General features: G+C 42.9%; 1 protein-coding gene across 1 annotated transcript in view; it reads left to right on the top strand.

Moving 5' to 3' along the window:
- Nucleotides 1-454: 454 nt before the first annotated feature.
- Nucleotides 455-24372, top strand: part of RNF208 (ring finger protein 208) — a 435087-nt gene continuing 411169 nt past the window's right edge. Inside the window, exon 1 of the mRNA XM_069747774.1 lies at nt 455-607. The gene's annotated coding sequence lies outside the window, so the exon portion shown is untranslated. The remainder of the gene's footprint in view (nt 608-24372) is intronic.

Below are 24372 nucleotides of genomic sequence, written 5' to 3'. Positions count from 1 at the left end.
CAACCAGTAAAGCTGTACAGACTTTTCCTGACTTCTGATATCCAAATTCAGATGTCCATTTATCACCATCCCAATGCTGACTGTTATTTTCAGACTGACCCAAATCCATATATTATAATTATTGGGATATCTGAGGCTGTTGAGGTCAGGTCCGGAGACCCATGATCTGCACTGGGACGGGGATAGAAGGATGCCTGAATGGGATATTTTATAATCTATGCTAGGGAAGATTTACAACTCAGGAGTCTGGTAAAGGTGGGTGATCGATTCCACTGGTTACCTCCACATGGGATTTAACACAGCTTTGCCTCAATGGTACCCGTACTGGTCAGAAGACCCTGACAGGAAGGATTTACCTTCTTCTGCCGCCCCGAATACTATATTAGACAATCGCTTAGAATGCAATTCCCTAGTTACCGTCTTTTTATATCTGATTCTGTCTTTGATAGCAGCCTGTGATTCTCACGTCTGATCCTCCGTGTCAAGATTGGCGATTACTAGAGTGAAACATGACTTCAGTCTACATTCTTCCGAAGCAGCTGCAGAAAATGCTACGTGAGGAGCTTTGTGGGCTACATCGTCGTCCGCCCGGGGCCATGAGATCAAGGTGAGTGGGGCCGAAATGTAGGAAAACAAGTAAATGATGGAAAAAAAAATGAAATTTCAACCCAGACTGTCTAGCCTTCAAAAAGTCATCCCCAGGCATGTGTAGTTCCACAGGCTTCCAGCAGGGGGCAGAATTGTGCTTCGCGTTCACTTTGGACACTTGCATTTGTCTAAATCATTAACTTGTGCAAGAAGTGAATGTTCACAGTTATACAACTCGATTTGGCCGCTGTGGTACGCGGTACAGACAGGCGGTCGCAGGCCAGCGAGGCAAAACTGTGCAGCTGTGTCACAATCGTTCCACTAAATAAACAAGTAGCTGATAAATGACTAACTGCAGTAAGTACAATTCCCAGCATGCCCTGATAGCCAACAGGATAGAAGACGGTGCACGAGCTGCTATTAAGACATAAAATCTGCTATTAGTTAAAAACTGCTGTGAAAAACTACAGCTCCCAGCATCCAGCTGTAGATGCAATGCAGGGAGTCATTGTTTCAGTAACAGGACGGAGGACGTTGCCCATCATCTGTATATTCAAGGGTCTCATCTCTTTAGTTCACATTTTTATTTTTATCATCATTGGATTTGGAGTAATGATTGGGGTCCCATGTGGAGATTTGCCCCCCAGCCAGTGCACACGTTTTCTTCTATGGCCCCAAAGTATTTTGTTGTTTTGAGATGGTTTTGTGTTTGGAGTCATACACCTTACCCAGATGGGATGGCCAATGTGCAAAAGTGCCATCAAAGGGCTGTTATTACGCTGGAGAGTTATCGCCAAAGGGTTGTATCCAATCTAGGGAAAAGCCAAGTGACTTCTCAGCTCTGCCTCCCTGTGATTCCTCCCAAAACGGCCCAGCCCAGCAAGACACTAATTATAGGCTTCCATGTTACTCTATAGGTGACACATGCATACATCTTAATTACAGCGGCTGCATTCAAAATAGTATAGAAAAACATGGGATAGCAGGGTGACATGCAGCAGGGACACTATTGGGGCGTTAATCAGCTTTCCAAGGATCCTGATTGGAAAATGAGTCTTGTTATGAATTGATTCTCCTCTTCTTTGCTTTTGCACTCAGATGTATGGGAAAGCTGGGTAGCCGTTCCTGTAGGGGTTTTAACCAGCTTTTCTGGGGTGTTTAATGGCATATCTCCCATATTGGAAGGCATCATGTATCTCTATAACTAGTCAGGAATGAATGAACTAAGGGTCGTATGTGTCTGCAAAAATTTCACGAAAACTTCCAATTTTGATCGGAGACTTGGATCAAACAAGTCTATCTAAATCATGGATGACACACGGACGCCATCGGTGTACAATCTGTGTGTATACATGATTAACATTGCAATGAATAGGAGAAGCGTTGTCATTTTCTTCATACATGAATATCACTGATAGTAAAACTGACACTGACCAAGCACTGCTGAAAATCAGGTCCAAAACACTGATGAAACTCAGACCGTTTTCTCGTGTATGTGAGAAGCCACCGACATCTGACTGAGGCCTTATCCATAGGAAAGCTATCAGCAATTAATGGCAAATGATGCAATGCGTAGAAAGCAGAAGCAGTACATGCCTGCTGAGGGCTATGTGTGGCCCCTTGGCTTGACCTATTTTCTGATCATTGGCATGGCGGGGAGCGGTACCATTTGCCTCATCTAATTGTCCCAGGCCCTTTGACGGATTGCGTTATTGGACTGGTGGAGCATACTGGAGGTTTGGCAGGATTAAAGAGGTAGGGTGAGTCTGCAACCTGGGTGAAATGGATTTTAATAAACTGGTGGTGTCTGCGGGCTGTGAAGGGTGGTCGTCAGGCTGCTCCATTGCAGCATAAATAAATGCCAGAGAGCAGGATATCGGCTATAAACCATTAGCAGACGTCCCTACTGTAGATCCTCGTGGAGTGGGATAGATGACAGATATTTGGCTGCACTTTACCTCATTCATCTCTTTAATGGTTCTTCTGGGGTAAACGTTACATCAGTCATTTTGCTGTAAACCTGTCTGCTTGTGTGATCGCTGTTATATATTAAAACAAAACCAAAAATCTAGCACGACTTGTATACCATATATATGCTACAAAAAAGGCATAAATGCAAGTGGGTGGCATTTAGCAAAACTGGGAGGAAGACATTTCTATAGGGATACCTTTATGCGGTAGATTTTCATGAGAAATTTGCTGTTGATTTCACAATTTGCCTGTAATATGTGGTATTGTGCAGTGGATTTGTCTGAATGTGCACTAATACTTAACTGTGGCTTCAATGTAGCTGGTATATCAGGTGTGATACTGTCTGCTGAGCTGGAGTGATGTATAAAACATGTGTGATGTATAAATGTATCCGGATATTACGGTGTATCATATGTATCACCAGTGCTTCCCTCCACACATGTGACACTGACGAGTGGAGTATATGGCTAGGTCCCTCTGCCGGGATACGTACCCAGGACGATGGGGCATGGTGATCAGGACTCGGTCGGCCTTTGTCTGTGATCATATCCCGCAGTCCTGTGACTCACGGTTTGGGTGTTCCATCTACATTTTGGTCTAGGTGTTTTCTTTGTGTTTTTTAAGTCACCAACCAGATGTTAAGTCCTTGTCATAGAGGAATCTTCTTTCTCACCTTCTGAGATTATCTATTGTATGAGCTGGAAATAAGGTTGGTATGAAGTTATGGAAACAGCGAGCTACTGCGGGAAAGATGAAACCCTGTCTACATTATGTCTGTCTATAATTAGATGTTGGGTGTTTGGGAAAATCAGGAACTGAGTGAACCCTCCATTGTGCGAGTGAAGAAAGAAGCTTTCCATTACCTCTTACTATCATCTATTCTTTGGATGTTCCTAGGCAGAAGGTGGATCTACAGTGCGACGCTCAGTGCAAATTCTGCAATGAGATCATGGGTACAGATCAGATTCTGGGTCATGATCATAGTACCTTTATTGAAGACCTTCAAATGCCAGAATATAGGCTCTGGTGATGCACACAGAGCCCTCCTACACAATGTAGAAAAGGGATCAGCTGTGGTGTGACAGACTCTCTGTCCACTAGGTTATGTTCACACTGAGTTTCTTGAAGTGTTCAAATATGACAATTTTTTGAAGCAAACTATTTTAGGAAACACTTTATTTTGGGGTATTTTTTGGAGGCTGTAGCTCTAACGGTGCTTAGATTGAAGTGGATTCCATTAGAACCTGCCTCAAAGAAGGAACATGCATCTTTTTTGTTTTCCACCAGGAGTTTTTTCAAAAGGGAAATGATTCAGATGATCTAGATAAGCTAGAACAATTGCCAGCAACTAATAGAATGGTAATTAGTAACATAGTAACATAGTTAGTAAGGCCGAAAAAAGACATTTGTCCATCCAGTTCAGCCTATATTCCATCATAATAAATCCCCAGATCTACGTCCTTCTACAGAACCTAATAATTGTACGATACAATATTTTTCTGCCTCAGGAAGACATCCAGGCCTCTCTTGAACCCCTCGACTGAGTTCGCCATCACCACCTCCTCAGGCATAAATTTACAGGGAGTAATGCAAGGTACTACATCTGGGCATGAAAAACGAAAATTACATCTACAGAATGGGAGGAATAGAACTAATAGATCACAGGCTGCACATGAGTCAACAGTGTGATGCAGCAGCAAACAAGTGTTAGGATGTATTTAGAGATGCATACAATCTGGACGTGAAGTAATTATTGCCCTCTACTCCTCGTTGGTCAGGACTCATCTGGAATACTGTGTCCAGTTCTGGGCACCACATTTTAAAAAAATACAGTGAAAAACTGGAGCAAGTTCAGAGAAGAGCTACCAAGATGGTGAACGGTCTGCAATGAGGAACGGTTAGATGATCTGGGAATGTTTAGCTTGCAATAAAGAAAGCTAAGAGGAGACTTAATAGCTGTCTAGCTGTAGAGGAATCATCATTATTCTCATTTGCACATGGAAACACAGGAAGCAATGGAATGAAACTGAAAGGTAGAAGATATAGATTAGATTTTGGATAAAACTTTTTGAGATTGAGGATGATTAATGAGTGGAACAGGCTTCCAGGATAGGTGGCAAGTTCTCCTTCAATGGAAGTCTTCAAACAGAGACTGGACAGACATCTGCCTGAGATAATTTAGTGAATCCTGCACTTGGCAGGGGGTTGGACACTATGACTGGACACTATGACCCTGGAGGTCCTTTCCAACATTCTATGATTCTATGACATCTCTGGTTTATCTCCGGGAGAGCAATACAAATAGCAGCCTGAAATCAGGGACTCCAGATCGACATCTCCCCCAACAATCATTAGCGTGTTGTCCAAACATGTTGATTTCGGCATGAGCAGCTGACATTAGTTTAATGTATATGGGGGACCTTAGACTCAGAGGACACACCAGCTCTCTACTGACAGTCTCTCCTTCACTGATGTCAGATAGCGACCATCTTTTACCAACCTCTTTATTTCCTGTTCAATCTCATGGATAAGATCAATTTTTATCTGACAGCCTCTCCCTGCCCTGAATTAGTGAAACCAGCTGTCATCTGGCAGTCTTGCCTTCCACCATATTTCCGCTGACAGCCTATTTTTGTGCTTTACTGAGCTCAGAGAATGGGTTACTTTTTATTTGACCTGAGAGGATAGATCAGCTTCAACATGTCAGCCTCTCCTACTAAATCTCAGCGGAAAGATCATTATTCTGCTGACAGCTTCTCTTTCTGCTTCACTCGTGTTGGAGAATAGGTCAACTTATTTCTAGCAGCCACTCCCTCTTAGGCCTATTTCACACGTCCTGATATTTCCGGTACCGGAAAAAACAGTACCGAAGATAGCAGTGTCCATGTGTGTAAAATTTGTGGCACACATGTGGTAACTGTGTGCAGCATCAGTACCACACGCAACGGTGCCAGGGAAGCAGCGATACAGTTAGCGCTGTTCACCGGTACTGGGTGTTGAAGACCGCCCGCATCATTCTGCCAAGCTCTGCCGGCGATCAGCGCGAGCAGGGGAGAATAATGAGAGTTATATTCAAATGATAACAGTGAGAGCAGGCGGCGTCTGATGGGACTATTACTCCCCTCAGCCTACACATGCTGCCACTAATAACAGTGAGTAGAGGAGCTGCGGAGACACCATCACGTGTTTCTCAACGCAGGCAGTGAATAGCCAGGCCTTTCCCCGGGAAGGAACAACCAAGGGAAGGGCAGCATCCAATAAAGGAAAACATCCAATAAAGGAAAACCACCTATGCCAAACATGGTATCCACAGACAGCTGTTTCGAGGTTTTTGCCCCTCATCAGTGTGGAGTAGGAAACTGGCTATCAGGAGCAGTGGCTAGTAGAAAGTCTATAAAGGCACGGATGATTGACCTCGTGGAGACCAAAACATCCAACACCGCGGAGACACCATCACGTGTTTCTCTCCGTGCCTTTATAGACTAATAACAGTGAGAGCAGACGGCGGCTGGTGGGAGTATGCATCAGGCACTGCCTGCACTTTAAATAAATTAATAAAAAGCAGACGTGGGTTCCCCTGTATTTTTGATAACCAGTCAGGCAAAACTGACAGCGGCAGGCTGCAACCTTAAGCTGTTAGCTTCAGCAATGCTGATTATCTAGAATAGAGAGGTCCCCACGCTGTTTTTCTTAATTACTTAAATTATTTCAAAAAAATGGCATGGGGCCCCCCTCGTTTTTGACAACCAGCGTTGCTAAAGCAGACAGCTGGGGTCTGGTATTCTCAGGCTGGTAAGGGGCCATGGATATTGACTCCCCCAGCCTAAAAATAGCAGCCTGCAGCCGCCCAGAAAGGCATCTATTAGATGAGCCAATTCTGTCGTTTTACCCGTCTCTTCCATCTTGCCCTGTAACGGTGACAAGTGGGGTAATATTTGTGGGGTTGATGTCACCTTTATATTGTCTGTTGACATTAAGCCCACAGGTTAGTAATGGATATGCATTACTGTCCATTAGTGTTGAGCGATACCGTCCGATACTTGAAAGTATCGGTATCGGATAGTATCGGCCGATACCCGAAAAATATCGGATATCGCCGATACCGATATCCGATACCAATACAAGTCAATGGGACATCAAGTATCGGAAGGTATTCTCATGGTTCCCAGGGTCTGAAGGAGAGGAAACTCTCCTTAAGGCCCTGGGATCCATAGGGATGTGTAAAATAAAGAATTAAAATAAAAAATATTGATATATTTACCTCTCCGGCGGCCCCTGAACTCAGCGCGGGTAACCGGCAGGCTTCTTTGTTCAAAATCAGCGCTTTTAGGACCTGAGAATCATGTCCCGGCTTCTGATTGGTCGCGGGCCGCCCATGTGACCGCCACGCGACCAATCACAAGCCGCGACGTCACCGCAAGCTATTAGTGCGCTCATTTTTAAAAATGAGCGCGTTAATGGCTTTCAAAGACGTAGCGGCTTGTGATTGGTCGCGTGGCCGCGACCAATCACAAGCCGCGACGTCACCGCAAGCTATTAACGCGCTCATTTTTAAAAATGAGCGCGTTAATGACTTTCAAAGACGTAGCGGCTTGTGATTGGTCGCGGCCACGCGACCAATCACAAGCCGCTACGTCTTTGAAAGTCATTAACGCGCTCATTTTTAAAAATGAGCGCGTTAATAGCTTGCGGTGACGTCGCGGCTTGTGATTGGTCGTGTGGCCGCGACCAATCACAAGCCGCTATGTCTTTGAAAGTCATTAACGCGCTCATTTTTCAAAAATGAGCGCGCTAATAGCTTGCGGTGACGTCGCGGCTTGTGATTGGTCGCGTGGCGGTCACATGGGCGGCCCGCGACCAATCAGAAGCCGGGACGTGATTCTCAGGTCCTAAAAGCGCTGATTTTGAACAACGAAGCCTGCCGGTTACCCGCGCTGAGTCCAGGGGCCGCCGGAGAGGTAAATATATCAATATTTTTTATTTTAATTCTTTATTTTACTCATCTCTATGTATCCGATACCGATACCACAAAAGTATCGGATCTCGGTATCGGAATTCCGATACCGCAAGTATCGGCCGATACCCGATACTTGCGGTATCGGAATGCTCAACACTACTGTCCATTACTAATCCTATAGTTATATGAAAAAAAAGACTTCGTTAGTATAACCGGTACATGTCAAGTGGATGATGTTTTGCAACCCGTGCTGCTGGTAAAAAACGGACTTGTCAGTGTATTTTGCCCACGGACACTTGCTCCGTGGAAGCACTCTGACATGTGCACAGAGCCATTCACTTGAATGGATCTAGATGTGTAAGTGTGTCCGGTACATGTGAAAACTGTCCCCACACGTACCAGACACACTGACGTCCGAAAGAGCCCTTATGCCGAGTCTTATAGAAACAGACAAGAATCTCCGATTTTCTCCTCTTCTATGGGAGAGAACGGACTTGCTTCCATCTGACACACTCTTCCTTCCATCGATCTCCTGCGTTCTGCATCACACGATGAGGGATAACGCTGGTGTTTTTCCATAAGCCTGATAGATATACCTGAAACCAATGGGTTAATGCTGAGGGAGTGACAATGTTACTTGGATTTATGAGAACAATAAACCTTTTTTGAAGAACTTGTAGAAGTAACTTTTGTTGCCTCAGGTCATTGGAAATAAACCGTGGATCATACACTCATGTAGTCTGCAAGCTTTACCCATGTGTTAAAGGAGACCTCCACCCAGATGTAACTTATTACACAAATAATCATCATTAATTGATGAATTAGTAATGAGGGAGGTGAGAACATTCTCTGAAGCTATGGGACTGTATAATTAGGAGCTACTGCTGATGATATCTTCTGCTTATTGTCATCATTATCTCTGGTGGATCCTATGTAGTCCAGTGTAGGTGTGCGATACATGGATAAATATACCCTCCGTAACATGCGCAGATCAGCGACATAGGATGCTGATTGATACTTCTTACTTAATTTTACACTGGAGATGTACCGTAGATCAGGGGTGATTATTTAGGCCTCTATAAAAGAAGCAATCACAGAAGTTTTTGCACATTTTTCATTTGATAACACAAGTCACAAATCAGATATAAATGCTCTTTCGGAAGATCATCAACCGGTGTAAAAGACTGCTAATTCTAGGAGGACACATGCATCCATCTGTCTCCTGTACTGGGCTATACTACGTCCCTGTGGTTTAGGATGGGGTTTATACATTGCAACCACACTACGTTTATAATTTTGCCGCAGTTTCTGAAAAATGCAATATGTCAATCTGTCCCTACAGTATCACAAACCCGACTCCTATATTCATTCCTCCACATCCAGGCAGATCTGTTGCTTGGGGGTTTGAGAATTCTGCATAACAATCCCATGTTGAGGCATATTCTTTGCCATCAGCTTTCCCAGAAATGGATACAACCATTAGAAGAGGCTGAATAACATTTCTGACAGACCTGATGGAAAGTGGCGACTCAATCGGCAATGCTTTTCTCTAATTCAAAGTAGAAAAAACTAGGTGAGAACCCCACAAGAAAAACGCCTCTCCTACAGGACATTAAGACTTAGCTTTTAATTATATCTATAAAAGTGAACCTATAATGGGGTGATAATTGAAATATGTCTTTTATCTGCCTTAGAATATGGTTACTATACAAGTGAATGCTTGAATTATTATCTATCTGATAGCACTCCAGGGAACCATCATTATTAGGCAAAATAGGACGTGTAAAATACAGCACGACCCACCAACATGTTTCAGATCCAATGCAGCATCAGCAGGGGATGGGACAGTAGCCCATCCCTGATGTATTAACGATATTCTAAGGCAGATAACAGACCTGTTCTAATTATTACCCCATTATAGATTTACTTTTAGAGATATAATTAAAATCTAAGTTGTAATGACCTGTTAGAAAGGGGTATTGCTAGTGTAGTTCTCCTTAGTTTTTCTTCTGAGATAATATAAAACCTCCCAGGTCATTTGTCTCCTATCACTTCAATAATTACCATTCAAGATGTAAAAGAACAAATCACATGCAGTTAATTAACCAAGAAACTTAATTAAGGTAGCAAAGAAGTGGGAACTTATAAAGGGCCGGAAATGAGTGGTTGGCTTATACTGTGCAGCATAAGTCTGTGGAGCACTAGAGATGTGACAAGGAGCAGTGATCAGAACAGCAGGGTTTATTTTTTTTTACTCATCTTGTTGATTGATGTAATTGTGAGTCTGATAACAGAGAGCAGTAGCTTACATTTATCAGCACTGCACACATATACATGACTTTAAGTACCGCATAATAAGCTTTCAACACCTACCACATTCACAGCAAAACACTCAAACACTCATTAAATAGCTTGATATGAGCCCATAAATTTTAATGATGATCAAGTGAAGCAGTCCCAAGGCTCGATGCACATCATTTATCTTCTAACACACTAAAACATATGCAACTATCGCAAGTCCTTCTGTGGCACACGGTAATCTCTGCGCACATGCATGTCCCTGGGCATGCACCCATGTGCTGCAAAGCGCAACCTGACGTCTCCGCTAATGTCTCACGTTTCCTTTGGCTTTGAGATCAGACGTCGCGCAGCTTTCGAGGCTCATGTTCGATCTCCGGTTCTGAATGGACAGTTCCATCCATTGTGCCTCCCATTGATTAGTTCATCTCTTGTGTTTTCTGTAGTTTTTCAGGCAGTGTCATTCCTCAAGTCGTAATACGTTGATCTTATGTGCATCAACGCCAATGTTCCCTCAGCAGTAGCAAAGTACAATATGGTGGCACTGCCCCATGTTGTGCTCTCCGGACCTTCTTTTGCTCTTGATTCCAGACTGGTGTTGACATAATTAGAGAACGTAAAGTCATTGGTAACCAAAGTCTTATGTACGTCATCGCATTGACCAACATCTTCTAAAAAGATCTGAAAGAAGACTATGGTGCCTAGTATGAGAAGCCACTTCTTGGCCATGTCCTTCTCCTCCCGGGGAAGATACCTTCTCACTTGTGCCGGATATAACACCCTCTTGGGCTTCCTTTTCTTCTGCCGCCTGGCATTTAGAGCGTGCCTGGAGGTGTCCGCCTGGCTGCTCTTGTTTGGCACCTTGCAGTCATTGCGGTAGACTGGACTCATCTCGGAGTGCAGGCACATCACGTTGACACCTGCCGGCCGGTCAGAGAGATCTAGGAGATTTCACCTGATGATTGTTATCTGCCTACTTGGATCAGATGTCAGCTTTAAATACCAATGTTCTTGAAGAGGAGGAGTTGAGCTCCTTTAATTTTGGTGTCAAATGATCCCCGCAGCTTTCCTGGAGCACAGAACGTGTTTATTAGGTAAACATGGTTTTTTTTGTACTGGTGCCCTCAGGTGGCTTAGAAGGATAATGACATGCTGCTAGTAGTTTTATAGCAACTTTTGTCTTCTCACATTCTTCTGCTATGACTACAGATTTCCAATAAAGAGAAGATGTGGTGGCCACAAAAACAAAGGAGGCTGTCTGGGTTGGAAAGTAGGGTCATTAGTATAACAGCAGGACAGGTAATGGTGTAAAAGAACGAAGAATATCCTGCTGTTTCTCTGGATACCTTACAAGAAAACTTATGGAGGAAGATTATAACAAAATGGATCAAGTCAATAAAGTCATCCAGGACTTGTATATTAATGACCTATCCCCAGCTGAAGGAGTCCCCACAATTTCAAAATGTGTTGACATAGAAATAACGACGTGACACATCCACTTTGAGTAAATTTTCCTTCAGTAAATGCAAATGATATTTCCTTTTTCAATAGGATAGGTCTTCAATATCAGATTGGTGGTGTGATACCCGGCAACGTTGCTGATCATCTTCTACCTGGTGCCTTGGCCTCTGTAAATACACAGTGCTTAGCTCCTTACACTTTGAAGTGAATGGGAGCTAAGCTGCGTACCTGAGAATGGCCATTTCCCAGTGTACAGAGCTGAGCTGTCCCGGCTCTATACACTATGCACATCCTACTGAAACTAGAGCTGCAAACAGCAGACCGGTGGGTACTCCACCAATCCATCAATATTTATGTCTGGATAACCTCTTTAAAGGCACTCTTTTCTTTCATGGGGTCCAATTAAAGTAGATCCGCTGGGACAAAACCATCTGGGGTTGTGTTACCCCCTGATTATTATTGAGAGTTAGAAGGTTTCGTTTTGGAGTTCCATTACCAGGGTCCCATTGAAATAAAGAGCGGTCAGTGGTGTTTAGCAATTGCTTTTGCACAAATAATTTAGCATCTCATCTGGACCTAATGGATCTTTTGAGCATGGATTAGATATAAATGACAAAGAGATTACTGAAAGTGTCGGACTATAGAAGAGCTATTCTATCGCATGAAGCTAGTTGGAGTCCTTAGTGATTGGAACCAGAAGGTGATTCAGTCTGTGACATGACTTGTCTTGGAAGACTAATAAACAGAATGTGGAGGGCACCATGGAACAAACTTGGAGGGCACCATGGAACAAACTTAACCCTGCTGTTCTGTTGGTCAAAAATGACCGACTTTGAACTTCAATATTCTTTAAAATATTCAAGATGCGGCTCTGAAACCCGTGGCCGACCGACCCATCCTCATTTAAGTCAATCAACCACAAGTTTCAGAACCGCATCTTGAACACCCCAAAAAATACCAAAGTTCAAAATAGGTCTCCCCAGACCGAACAGAACAGCAGGGTTAAATGCAGAAACGGGATCAATCCCACAGCATACAAAAAACAATAATAAATGCACAAAGAGAAAGAATACGCTGATAGGGAGACCACCGTAATATGTAAACAATGAAACTTTTATTAGAAAGTGCACGCAGACCTTGTAGCATTTTTGCATTTATTAGGAAGACTAATAAACAGTGCAAGCTAATTACATGGAAAATGTCAATGGATTGGCTAATTATCTGGAACGTTCATGCGGCTTTGAGTCCTTTGTTATATACCCCACATCATAGTAGACATGGTGGAAACAAAGACACACATCGTTTATTGTCGGCTGTTTTACTCATTTGCCATGCTTTACACTGCAGCTCTGCTTTTTTATATTTTGCACAGAACAAAACCCAACTTGGGGACATATGAACTACACCAAGCATTTAATACTGTGTAATAAACAAATCAATCATGTCTACAGGACACGAGAAAAAAAATGACTTCCGAGTATTGTATATGTCGGAGGGTTATAATTTAATGATACATTAAAGTCGTTCTGTTTATTTTCCTATTAGTCCTGCATGTGACTAAACAAGTGTCATGTGTGATCATCTGATCATCCCTGTGGCATGTCACCGCATTACAGTGCATTTCCCCTTTAAGTATTCAGCACACGTAAAGACTGCTGTGCCGTCCTCCTGTTACGGTATCGGCATGTTTATGGAAAAGCTGAGTATCAGCCGTCTGATATCCTATTACTTGTAACAACACCCGTGAGAACGAGCTAGATTTACAAAGTCACAGCAGAGTATGACAGTACCGGTGTTCACAATGTCTGTACAAGATAGAATGTGGAAAGGAAAAGAAGGTAACGAGCGAGCATGTAAGAGTAGCATCTGTCGTAGACACTTCAGCAGGAGAACCTCACAACCTATACCTCTGAGGTACGCTGCAAGACTGGATGCAGGGCTTGGCCTCTTATACCCCGAGAGGCTGCTGTGCCATATATACAGTGGGGCAAAAAAGTATTTAGTCAGTCAGCAATAGTGCAAGTTCCACCACTTAAAAAGATGAAAGGCGTCTGTAATTTACATCATAGGTAGACCTCAACTATGGGAGACAAACTGAGAAAAAAAATCCAGAAAATCACATTGTCTGTTTTTTTAACATTTTATTTGCATATTATGGTGGAAAATAAGTATTTGGTCAGAAACAAAATTTCATCTCAATACTTTGTAATATATCCTTTGTTGGCAATGACAGAGGTCAAACGTTTTCTGTAGGTCTTCACAAGGTTGCCACACACTGTTGTTGGTATGTTGGCCCATTCCTCCATGCAGATCTCCTCTAGAGCAGTGATGTTTTTGGCTTTTCGCTTGGCAACACGGACTTTCAACTCCCTCCAAAGGTTTCTATAGGGCTGAGATCTGGAGACTGGCTAGGCCACTCCAGGACCTTGAAATGCTTCTTACGAAGCCACTCCTTCGTTGCCCTCGCAGTGTGCTTTGGATCATTGTCATGTTGAAAGACCCAGCCACGTTTCATCTTCAATGCCCTTGCTGATGGAAGGAGGTTTGCACTCAAAATCTCACGATACATGGCCCCATTCATTCTTTCATGTACCCGGATCAGTCGTCCTGGCCCCTTTGCAGAGAAACAGCCCCAAAGCATGATGTTTCCACCACCATGCTTTACAGTAGGTATGGTGTTTGATGGATGCAACTCAGTATTCTTTTTCCTCCAAACACGACAAGTTGTGTTTCTACCAAACAGTTCCAGTTTGGTTTCATCAGACCATAGGACATTCTCCCAAAACTCCTCTGGATCATCCAAATGCTCTCTAGCAAACTTCAGACGGGCCCGGACATGTACTGGCTTAAGCAGTGGGACACGTCTGGCACTGCAGGATCTGAGTCCATGGTGGCATAGTGTGTTACTTATGGTAGGCCTTGTTACATTGGTCCCAGCTCTCTGCAGTTCATTCACTAGGTCCCCCCGCGTGGTTCTGGGATTTTTGCTCACCGTTCTTGTGATCATTCTGACCCCACGGGGTGGGATTTTGCGTGGAGCCCCAGATCGAGGGAGATTATCAGTGGTCTTGTATGTCTTCCATTTTCTAATTATTGCTCCCACTGTTGATTTCTTCACTCCAATCTGGTTGGCTATTGCAGATTCAGTCTTCCCAGCCTGGTGCAGGGCTACAATTTTATTTCTGGTGTCCTTTGACAGCTCTTTGGTCTTCACCATAGTGGAGTTTGGAGTCAGACTGTTTGAGGGTGTGCACAGGTGTCTTTTTATACTGATAACAAGTTTAAACAGGTGCCATTACTACAGGTAATGAGTGGAGGAAAGAGGAGACTCTTAAAGAAGAAGTTACAGGTCTGTGAGAGCCAGAAATCTTGATTGTTTGTTTCTGACCAAATACTTATTTTCCACCATAAAATGCAAAAAAAATGTTAAAAAAACAGACAATGTGATTTTCTGGATTTTTTTTTCTCAGTTTGTCTCCCATAGTTGAGGTCTACCTATGATGTAAATTACAGACGCCTCTCATCTTTTTAAGTGGTGGAACTTGCAATATTGCTGACTGACTAAATACTTTTTTGCCCCACTGTATTAGTCATGGGGGGAGACCTGTTCGAACTTATTAAAGTTGTCCTAAAAAAACCAATTCTGTCAAAGGGTAAAGAGAGACGGAATTTGACAGAAACCAGGGTAGAAAGGGGTCGAATGAATGGGAGTGAGCTGCCATACCAGACACTGCTACTACCAGAACTACCCATGAAGGGTAAGCGGTGATTTCCCAAGGATAGGTCATCAATAAACAAGTCCTGGAAATGTCTTAACTCTAGGAAGTCCGTGTGAATTCTCATTTACAACTAATGGTTCTTCTAGAGGTGCAGATTGACTATATACAAGTGCATCAACACTCATTTATTGCGCCTTTTACAACCACTGATGAAGACCAATGGTAAGAGAGCAGCCATTATTGCGATCGTTCTGTCCCCATACAGAAATATTTTATTGGCAGAACATCAAATGTTTACAACTTTACATGTTGCGATGTGCTGCAGATAATAATTTTTATGACTACATAAAGATCCACTGTTGGGTGGTTGCCGGCATATTTATAAGGGCCATTAGTTGGGAATGAGCAGTCTTGTCGGCAGGTCTAAATAATTTTTATTTATTTCTTTATTATACTCATTTATGTAGCGCCATCATATTCCACAGCGTTTTACAGACATTCTCATCATTGTCCCTATCGGGGCTTACAATCTAAATGTCTTTGAAGTGTGAGAGGAAAATGAAGAATACAGAGGAAACCCACGCAAACACGGGAAGAACATACAAACTCCTTGCAGATGTCCTTGAGGGATGTGAACCCCGGACCACAGAGCTGCAAAGCAACAGTGCTAACCACTGAGCCACTGTGCTGCGCATTGATGCCATCCTAGAGGCATCTAATCAATTCCATCATGAATATGAAGCAGGCAAGGAACCTAAGTAATGACTTAAAGACTTGGTTATCCACCTGATCCGATAACGATCTTAGATCCTTGGTCTCAACTTCAATCCATCCAGATGGGCTAAGTCAGCAAAAGTATGGTCAGAAGTCCCATCAGACAGTTGGAACGACCTCGTGGAAGATTTCCTTATAAAACTGAACGACATGAAGAAACATGAAGCAATTGTTTTCAGTTATTTTTACATTCACTTAAGGCTTATTACACGCAAAGAATGATCCCACATGTAAAATGGTTGCACAATTCTTCAGCTTCCTTGGCTAGAAAGTCACAGAGAAGTTATTTATCTGATTTACTTGAGTGTAGGCACTCCTTAACAACTACCAAGAAGCGGCCATTAGAAAAGTATGACCCTGAACCTTTGCCACTGTTACAGCCCTAAGATAAAATACACAATTTTACTCCCTCATATTGTTACGTCTCAAAAGCCAAAAAGACAAGAAATGGCTTCTGCGGACGTCAGAGAAAGTGCTCAAAATTTCATCTCAGATATTCAAAGACTCTTTACATCATTGGAACTTCAAGGGTTAATAAATACCATGTACAAAAGATGACCTTCTAAAAAGCCTAAAGCAAGCCCCATATTAGAAAACGTTTCACAGGTCCTCAGCGTAGGCTTCACATCAGGTGCTGGCGAAGTAGAACATTTCTTTAACCCCTTAGTGACGGAGCCAATTTGGTACTTAATGACCGAGCCAATTTTTACAATTCTGACCACTGTCCCTTTATGACGTTATAACTCGGGAACGCTTCAACGGATCCCGCTGATTCGGAGATTGTTTTTTCGTGACATATTGTACTTCATGTTAGTGGTAACATTTCTTCGATATTACTTGCGTTTATTTATTAAAAAAATGGAAATATGGCGAAAATTTTGAAAATTTTGCAATTTTCAAACTTTGAATTTTTATGCTCTTACATCAGAGAGATATGTCACACAAAATGGTCAATAAATAACATTTCTCATATGTCTACTTTACATCAGCACAATTTTGGAAACAAGATTTTTTTTATTAGGGAGTTATAAGGGTTAAAATTTGACCAGCAATTTCTTATTTTTACAACAAAATTTACAAAACCATTTTTTTTAGGGACCACCTCACATTTGAAGTAATTTTTAAGGGTCTAATATGGCAGAAAATGCCCAAAAGTGACACCATTCTAAAAACTGCACCCCTCAAGGTGCGCAAAACAACATTCAAGAACTTTATTAACCCTTAAGTTGCTGCACAGGAACTGAAGCAATGTGGAAGGAAAAAATGAATATTTAACTTTTTTTCACAAACATTTTACTTCAGAACCAATTTTTTTTATTTTCACAAGTGTAAAAAGAGAAAATGAACCACAAAATTTGTTGCACAATTTGTCCGGAGAATGCCGATACCTGATATGTGGGGGGGAATCACTATTTGGGTGCATAGCAGAGCTCAGAAGGGAAGGAGCGCCATTTGACTCTTTCAACACAGAATTCCCTGGAATTGAGATCGGACACCATGTCGCGTTTGGAGAGCCCCTGATGTGCCTAAACAGTGAAAACCCCCCACAAGTGACTCCATTTTGGAAACTAGACCCCCTAAGGAACTTATCTAGGTGTGTGGTCAACACTTTGAACCCCCAAGTGCTTCACACAAGTTTATAACGTAAAGCCGAAAAAATTAAAAATCATATTTTTTTCACAAAAACGATCTTTTTACCCCCAATTTTTTTATTTTCCCAAGGGTAGCAAGAGAAATTGGACACCAAAAGTTGTTGTTCAATTTGTCCTGAGTATGTCGATACCCCGTATGTGGGTGTGAACCATTGTTTGGGTGCACAGTAGAGCTCAGAAGGGAAGGAGCGCTATTTGACTTTTTCCACACAGAATTCCCTGGAATTGAGATCGGACACCATGTCGTGTTTGGAGAGCCGCTGATGTGCCTAAACAGTGGAAACCCCCCACAAGTGACCCCATTTTGGAAACTAGACCCCCTAAGGAATTATCTAGGTGTGGTCAACACTTTGAACCCCCAAGTGCTTCACACAAGTTTATAACGTAAAGCCGAAAAAATTAAAAATCATATTTTTGTTCACAAAAACGATCTTTTTACCCCCAATTTTTTATTTTCCCAAGGGTAGCAAGAGAAATTGGGCACCAAAAGTTGTTGTGCAATTTGTCCTGAGTATGTCGATACACCGTATGTGGGGGTAAACCTCTGTTTGGGCGCACTGCGGAGGTCGGAAGGGAAGGAGTGCCGTTTGACTTTTTAATCTCTTAATTGTGAGAGCGGACACCATTTTGGGTTTGTAGATGTGCCTAACAGCAGAAACCTGCCACAACTGACCCCATTTTGGAATCTACACCCCTCAAAGATTTTAATCAGGGGTATATTGAGCAATTTGAACCCACAGAGTTTGATAACATTAGGTCGTCATATTGAAAAAATTCATTTTTTTCCACGAAAATCTTGTTTTAGACCTGAATTTCTCACTTTTTTCAGAAATAACATAAAAAAGTGGACCCCACAATTCGTTACCCACTTTATTATGAGCGCAGCGATATCCCATATGTAGTCAAAAAGTTCTGTTTGGACAAATGGCAGGGCTTGGACAGAAAGGGGCACAATGTGACAAATTTGGCTTTATTTGAAATAGATTGTTATACTGGTAGAGCCTGTATGGTTCAAAAGCAACAGAAATCCCCCATAAATGTCTTTTTTTTATAAATTGTACCCTCTATAATCTATTTATCTAGGGAGGTAATGAGTAGTTTGATTCCACCATTTTTTATGCAGCTGATGCAACACAAGCTTGAAAATTTACAATTTGCATTTTTTTCACTGTCTCTTTTATGATTCTTTTTTGTAAGTTCTGAGGAACACACCTCAAATTTTATTTCACTAGTTTTAAGTGTTCAGAAGTATATCCAATATGGCACCAATGTGAGTACTGGTGACAAAGCAGTGTCTATAATAGATGGCACACCATTTGGTCTTTAGGGTGAAATTGAAGATCCAGGACCCATTGAAAGCTTCTAGAGACATTGAGCAAGCAAGAAAATCCTTCCAGGAATTATTACTCACAGAGGGAGGCATGCTCCTAAAACACATTGGCTGATTATAAAATTGGTCTTGCTAACAAAACAGTTGTCCCGCATGTGCGTATATTGTAGCAGGAAGAATAAACTGTACTGGAATGAAGAGCAAAATGTGGAGGAAAATGCAGCCAACTATGTGGCAAAGCTGAGTTTGTTCCAAAGATGAAAGAACACCATCAGGGCTAGAATGGCAGACACTTTCAGAGACTGGTCGTACAACGTTTGTTTAGCTCCTTCAATCCCTATATGAGAGACGAATGTGCCAATAGACGTGGTACACCATAGCAAGCTCCCACCCGCCAAGGTCAGAACCGCTATATGCACAAAACAACCAGTTCTCTATAGAAAGTATTGTGTGGTACCAGAGGTTAGGCAAGAACCATAAAGTAAAGCCCATAGTGTATAAGTACGGAACTTCCTAATTTTTTTTGAAATCCTACAATAAAATGATCATGCCCGTATCATCAACATAAATATAAGTAATATAAATGGGAGCCAAAGTTTTGTGTAGCAAGACAGTCGTAAAAACAGTCAAAGTTAGATAAATGGTCAAAAATGTTTTTGAGTAATCAAGTCCTAGAATTCATTTTCAGATGTGTTGTATCGTGCAATTATTGGGTTCTATAGAAGGACGTAGATCTGGGTATTTATTATGATGGAATATAGGCTGAACTGGATGGACAAATGTCTTTTTTCGGCCTTACTAACTATGTTACTATGTTACTATGTTAGATGATTTCACTTTTCAAGATCATTTCTGGGGTCCACATTCTAACGCTTATTGACATGGGTACGTGGACGAGAATTTGTTGGAATAGTAGTTTGGTATGGTATTGATCAACTTCTGGAATTAATTGTGAAATGGGGTAAAATGGGATCTACTAATTAAAATATTCTTTATCAATTGTTCCAAATGGTTCTACTGGGGCCACTAAGCAGAAAATAAAAATGATTGAAAAAAAAAACCATACTAATAATTGTAGGTGGTGTGGTAGGTCTCAAAACAGGGGGGAGATACAAAGGCCTGGTTGGGATGGGCATGTGGGGCAATAGAATCGGGAATCACTCCGTCTGCCATGCTTTCTGCAAACTCTGCATCTTTTTTGAGGATACCTTTGGGTGGGAGTGACAGGGACAGGGTGAGGAAAATGGCGTACTGCAAGTCTCCGGGAGTCCTCAGAGTCGAAGGCTTCCCCCGGTGCCATTGACTCAAATATGAGGCTCTCTACAACTTTTTCCTGAAAGTACAGGAACGTAAGTGGTCCTTGGGACTTTTTATACAGGACAAAGCTGTTATATGTGAATAAGGTAGATTGCCACCTTTTTATACCACGCCCTGGTCTTTCTCTTGACGAGGTATGGTTGCAGAACCTGGTCTGACAAGTCTACGCCACCCATATGTTTGTTATAGTCTGTGACGCAGACTGGTTTTTCCTTGTCCCTGGTGGTACCCCTCTCTCTGACCGTCACAGTAGTGTCCGCGTGCAGTGTGGAAAGCATGTAGACGTCCTTCCTGTCTTTCCACTTCACTGCAAGAAGTTGGTCACTTGCGAGTGAGAATGACGCCCCCCTCTCCAAACGTCTGGACACCAACTGTGACGGAAACCCCACTCTGTTTTTCCTGACTGTCCCACAGGCCCCTGTATTTGCAGCATGGAGGGATTTGTATAGTGGGATGCTCGTGTAGTAGTTGTCAGTATACACGTGGTACCCTTGATGGAGAAAGGGCATCATTAGCTCCCAGAGAATTTTGCCTGGGATACCAATTGATGGGGGCAGTTTGGGTGGTTTATTTGGCGGTCCCTACCTTCATAAATTAGGAAGGTGGACGTGTACCCTGATGAGCTCTCGCAAGTTTTGTATAATTTTATGCCGTATTTGGCTCTCTTGGAGGGAATAAATTGGCGGAATGACAGACGGCTCTTGTAGCTCATCAAGGACTCGTCGACGGCCACATTTTGCTCTGAAGTATAGGAATTTAGAAATGAAGTTTTAGGAGGGAAATTAGAGGTCTCAATTTATTTAGCCGATCGTAGTTGGGGTCAGTTCTTGGGGGGGCTTGGGAATTGTCACTGAAGTGGAGGAATCTCATCAGGGCTTTGTAACGGACATGATGGCTGCAAATACAGGGGTGCAGTGGACAGCTTTTTTTGCCCAGTAAGAGCGAAGTGTGTTTTTTTTTCTTACTAAACCCATATTAAGGGTGAGGCCTAAGAATTTTTTTATTTCGGGGACATTTGTGGGGATCCAGGAACGGGAATGAAAGGCAGTGGGTTTTTGGGAAATATATTGCCGGGCATATAGGTTTGTTTGGTGGACGATTAATTGCAGGACTTCGGGGCTAATGAAAATTTGAAAAAAATCATAGGTGGTAAAATTGGCGACATCTACTCTTATTCCAGGGACTGTAGAAAAAGGGGAAATTTGAGGGGAAAATGAGGTGTCATTATACCACAGCGGTGGGGGGACTGCGGTACTTGGTCCTGCCTCTGAAGCTTCAGCAGTGACGACCGACTCCACTACCACCAGGCTGGGGGATCCCGTGGAGGAAGAGTCGTCATCACTGTCTGAAAGTTGCTCAGCTTCAGAGGCAGATTCTGTTTCACTGCCGGAGCTGCCAGAGCAAAGCAGGCTGTAAGCTTGCTCCGCGCTGAAAGTTCTGTGGGCCATTTTATTTATTTCCTCTGCTAACCCTAATATGTGTAACCCTAACCCTAATGTGCGTAACCATAAGATGCTTAACCCTAACCCTAATATGTGTAACCCTAATATGCGTAACCCTAACCCTAATATGCGTAACCCTAAAGCTAATATGCGTAACCCTAAGATGCGTAACCCTAACCCGAATATGTGTAACCCTAATATGCGTAACCCTAAACCTAATATGCGTAACCCTAAGATGCGTAACCCTTACCCTAATATGCGTAACCCTAACCCTAATATGCGTAACCCTAAACCTAATATGCGTAACCCTAACTTTAATATGCGTAACACTAACCCTAATATGCGTAACCCTAACATGCGTAACCCTAACCCTAATATGTGTAACCCTAACCCTAAAAAATTTTAAAAAAATTATTAGAAAAAAAATTAATATTATTATTTTTTTTTTATAATCCTCTGCTGATGATGCAGGGATTACGGAGAACGGGAGTGGGTAAATGGGATGATGGCGGATGCAGAAATTATGTTTTTATCACTGACAGGGCAGCACTTTTAATGTAGTCTCTCTCTCTTCTCTCCCAGAACAACTACAAGGAGAAAAGAGAGAGGTACAGCCCAAGTGCTGCCATATTTATCAAATATTAGGGGTTTTGCTCACTGTGATAGGACATATCACAGTAATCAAAACCCAGCAGCCAATGAGAAAATTCTCACTGGTTGCCGGGTGTCCACTGGCAGATCCTGGCGGGCGCACTGCATTTGCTGTTCCCATCCATATGCCCCATACGCTGCCCCCATAAGATGCTCCATAGTATATGCCACCTATGCTGCTCCTTTATGGTTGATGGCCCCCATAAGATGCTCCATAGTATATGCCCCGTATACTGCTCCATAAATGTTGATGGCCCCCATAAGATGCTCCATAGTATATGCCCCGCATGCTGCTGCGATATATATAAAAAAAAAAAATATACTCACCTATCGTCGCTGGGCGCCGAGTGCTGGGGGTCTGAGCAGGCGAGGAGGGTGGGGGTCAGGTGCCGGAGTCGCCGCTAGATCAGGCCCCCGACACTTGATATATTCACCTGTCCCGTTCCAGCGCTGGGCGCCGCTCCATCTTCCAGGTCCTCTGGCTATGACTGTTCAGTCATCGCGCCCTCTGAACTGAACGTCACAGGCAAAGGACCCGGAAGATGGAGCGGCGCGCAGCGCTGGAACGGGACAGGTGAATATAGCATACTTACCCTCCTGGCACGTCCTTGCTTCTCCGTTGGAGATCGCGGTGTGCGTTCAGTGCTTACGCATACCGCGATCTCCTGGGCTGCGTCACTCTGTGGGGTCCAGACTGCGTCGGCGCTTGCGCAGTCTATAAAGGCTTCGGACAGAGTGACGCTCCCAGCGTTATATTATAGATATATATATATGCTATATGGGTCGATCGCAACCCCGGGGGTCTGTAAAGACCCCCAGGATTGTGATCGCTCCTGGGGTCCTTAAAAACCGACCCCAATCACTGCCAATTTCGGGGGGAAGCTTGATTTTGGCGGGCGCATCTGCACATGCGCCCACCATTTTGTTAATGCCGGAGGAGACGGAGGAGGGCCGAGGATCGGGGACAGCTTTTTCGGTACATAAGGTACCGTTGGGGGCTCGGGGGACCCTATTTCTCCCCCATCCTATATATTTTGGTTTTATTATTGTAAGCGGAGTACAGATATATATATATATATATATATATATATATATATATATATATATATATATACAGTGGGGCAAAAAAGTATTTGGTCAGTCAGCAATAGTGCAAGTTCCACCACTTAAAAAGATGAGAGGCGTCTGTAATTTACATCATAGGTAGACCTCAACTATGGGAGACAAACTGAGAAATAAAAATCCAGAAAATCACATTGTCTGTTTTTTTTAACAATTTATTTGCATATTATGGTGGAAAATAAGTATTTGGTCTGAAACAAACAATCAAGATTTCTGGCTCTCACAGACCTGTAACTTCTTCTTTAAGAGTCTCCTCTTTCCTCCACTCATTACCTGTAGTAATGGCACCTGTTTAAACTTGTTATCAGAATAAAAAGACACCTGTGCACACCCTCAAACAGTCTGACTCCAAACTCCACTATGGTGAAGACCAAAGAGCTGTCAAAGGAAACCAGAAACAAAATTGTAGCCCTGCACCAGGCTGGGAAGACTGAATCTGCAATAGCCAACCAGCTTGTAGTGAAGAAATCAACAGTGGGAGCAATAATTAGAAAATGGAAGACATACAAGACCACTGATAATCTCCCTCGATCTGGGGCTCCACGCAAAATCCCACCCCGTGGGGTCAGAATGATCACAAGAACGGTGAGCAAAAATCCCAGAACCACGCGAGGGGGCCTAGTGAATGAACTGCAGAGAGCTGGGACCAATGTAACAAGGCCTACCATAAGTAACACACTACGCCACCATGGACTCAGATCCTGCAGTGCCAGACGTGTCCTAATGCTTAAGCCAGTACATGTCCGGGCCCGTCTGAAGTTTGCTAGAGAGCGTTTGGATGATCCAGAGGAGTTTTGGGAGAATGTCCTATGGTCTGATGAAACCAAACTGGAACTGTTTGGTAGAAACACAACTTGTCGTGTTTGGAGGAAAAAGAATACTGAGTTGCATCCATCAAACACCATACCTACTGTAAAGCATGGTGGTGGAAACATCATGCTTTGGGGCTGTTTCTCTGCAAAGGGGCCAGGACGACTGATCCGGGTACATAAAATAATGAATGGGGCCATGTATCGTGAGATTTTGAATGCAAACCTCCTTCCATCAGCAAGGGTATTGAAGATGAAACGTGGCTGGGTCTTTCAACATG

This window comes from Ranitomeya imitator, chromosome 2 (genome assembly GCF_032444005.1).
Source record: "Ranitomeya imitator isolate aRanImi1 chromosome 2, aRanImi1.pri, whole genome shotgun sequence".
In the NCBI taxonomy this organism is placed as follows: Eukaryota; Metazoa; Chordata; class Amphibia; order Anura; family Dendrobatidae; genus Ranitomeya; species Ranitomeya imitator.
The sequence above is the reverse complement of the archived record's forward strand: the minus strand, read 5'-3'. Positions and strand labels throughout refer to the sequence as shown.